Consider the following 3,121-nt stretch of genomic DNA (forward strand, 5'->3'; position numbering starts at 1 on the left):
TGCAATAGAGAAGGAAAGATTTTGTCACCAGGATGGGCAGTATAGATAAACACCTCACTAATTTAAAAATAATAAACAGCAGCAGAGGTAGAGGGAGAAAATTTGCCTTACAAAATAAACAAATCAAGAAAATTAGACAAGGTCAATGAGTCTGAAAAGGAAAAGGCAGAGCAACTCTCCCTACAAATACTGATCCCACAGGTTTACAAATTGATGTCCTCACTACCGCAAGTGTAATATGGCCTAAAGAGCTTGTTGATCTTTAAAAATAATTTTAATTAGAGTAAATAATTGGTCAAATAATACTTCTGAAATGATCTTGCTGATTTCTGTAAGGACCTGAAGGATTTAGCTCTGTTATACCAAAGCCAGCTGCATCTTAGGCTTATCTCTTGGAGAAGTGTCATCGTCTCACACAGTTTCAGATTCCCTTTTTAAAGCATGTCCCAAGTTTCTGCCCACAGGGATCTTACCCTGTGATAATGGAGGAAATGTATAGTTCTGCAGAGGAACAGGGATGCACTAAATAACCCCTGCCAATAGCAGAGTAGTTCACTGCCAGCTCCTGATGCTTTTTTTAATCAAGGAGTGCAATATTGATGGCCTCTGCCCAAGCTCTTTCACTAATTGCCTTCCACCATGAACTCTGCAAATGTATGATAAACTCAAATTTTCACCAAAGATAAGGCTGAGATAAAGATATATTTTTTGAGAACAGGCAAAAGACAGGAAATGGGAAATTATGACAATTAAGGGTTCTTATAACAGTGTTCTCATTGATTTCTCTGGATCTTGAAATGCATAATTTAACATCTTTTGCTTTAACTCATATAAAGAAGCTGCCAAGTGCTCACCTCCTTACCCAGAGTTTTAAGGCAGTCTGTAACACTTCCAGAGGAGCTGTGTTAAGGATTCAATGTTCTCTGCTCCTTTCCATCATGTTTACTACACAATTGTATTATTAGGTTTCTGCTATTTCTCATACTACAGTATGTGATATTAAAGTTCTCAGATCTTCAGCACTCATCTACAAAAATATCTAATTTCAGCTTCTGAAATTTGTGTTAAAATTGGTATTTAAGAGGGATTAATAGCGTAAATATGGACATAGCTGCAAGCTGGTGAGATATATTCTAACATTAGAAAAAACTTGGAACATGATGGAAGACCTTTTCACAATTGCCTGCTGTTTCTTATAGGAAATATGCATTAAACAACCTACAGATGAAAAGGACAAGATATTTGAGCTGACATTTTTTTACCATCTGAGTTAACTGCTCTGTTCTCTAACTGTGAAGAAGATGACACTGCTTTCAATTACACACTTTTTATTCCCTGTTCCTGAGGGTTATCACTAATACACTTTGTCCTTGGAGATGTTCAGAGCTTAGCCTGTGCTGCAAATTATGATGAACAAAGCTAAATCCTTTTTTTTTTTTTTTATCCATTTATTTCTCTTTATGGACATTTCCACTCAAATGCCTTTTTGTGCCCTCCCTCCAGTGCCTTCAACATTTTCAGCCTTACAAGGAAAGAGTGAGGGGAGCCCTTCTCTTTCAGTAGCTGCCCTCCATTGGGGGATTTCAAAGCTAAAACTGCTGGAGAGCCAGAGGATGCAGAGAGGGTTGGTGTGAGGTTTGGGTTAGATAATGCCTACTGCCCATGAGGAGAAGAAGGAGCATGAACCTGGCAAAGTGTCGGTGCAAAATGGTCCCTTATGACAGCTCCTTGGGTTGGGAGAGGCTAATTTACAGCCTATTCCCTGGAGAAATGGCAAAAGGAAGAGCACACAGGGTGACCACCAGCTGAGGGCCCCAACAGTGCCAGTTGGAGCAAACATCCAGGAGGGGCAAAGAAGGTGAGGGGGGTCACTGCAGAGATGTTTTTGCAGAGGGGAACTCGTGCTGAACTTGTGTCTGAAGCCTGTCCTGACACAGACCCAGCCACATCCAGGCCCAAGTGGCTTTGCAGGGATGTGCCAGCTGTTGAGTACAGAGAGCACCAAATTCATCAGGGCCTCCTGGGGCTGTGCAGGGACCCTCACCTGCTGATGCTGAACATCATCCCCCTCCCACCAGTCTGCAAATAAGAGAAGGAGGCTGCTCTGATATTGTTGTGGAGGTGTCTGCCACCTCTAAGCATTCAACAATCCACTGTCCAAACGTGCCTGCTCGTGTTGCCCCTTCCAGTGTTCAGACTCATCCAGGGCATTCATCTTTATAAATCTCTCTGTGCTCTGGGTGATCTGCCCAGCTGCCCTGGGGTCTGGCTGCTTAATTGCATTAAGGGACAGTAATTTCCTGGTGAGACAGCCAGCAATCTCCCACATTTCTAAATTTCTGTTTAATTTCATTTTCTGTTTAAATTAATGTTTTTTCTCTATGCATGTCTAATAGCAATTTCTGTCTCAATAGAGGCTCTCTGGGTTTTCTGCCTCGAGCATTGGCTCTGTAGTTTTTGGTGGGACATCAGGTCCCTGGGTGATGCAGCCAGAAGATGCATGATGGGAATGTCCCTCCATCCCTGTCCTTACTGTACTTGGACAGTCAGAGCATCAGGACCTTGGCTTTCAGTGTGCAAGATGAGGGAGGTTTTGATAGCAATTCCCAGAATGTCCATGTCAAGATCTGAGAGGGTGGCAAATCTGCTTTGCCTTTTTGTTTCCATAAGCCTTGTGTTTGGAGCAGAAAGTCCTCACATCTCTCATATGGAAGAAATTATAGGTCCCTTCCTGCAAGTGTCAGCGGGTTTCTTGTCCTGAAACCAGAACTGTCATAGAATAACAGAATCATCAAATGGTTTGGGTTGGAAGAGATATGAAAGTCATCTAGTTCAAACCCCTCTGCTATGAGTGGGCACATCTTCCACTGGATCAGGTTGGTCCAAACCCAATCCAATCTAGATTTCAGCACTCCCAGAGATGGGCCAGCCACAGGTTCTCTGGACATGCTGTTATAATGCTTCACCACGCTCACAGGAAAGACTTTTCCTAATGACCAGCCTAAACCTCAATTTTTTTTCTTTCCAGTTTAATGCCATTTCCCTTCATCCTGTCACTACTTTACTCTGGTAAAAAGTCCTTCTCCAGGGACCTATATGAAACCCCTTGGTTACATTTGCC

This window comes from Zosterops lateralis, assembly GCF_965231275.1.
Source record: "Zosterops lateralis genome assembly, chromosome: 11".
In the NCBI taxonomy this organism is placed as follows: Eukaryota; Metazoa; Chordata; class Aves; order Passeriformes; family Zosteropidae; genus Zosterops; species Zosterops lateralis.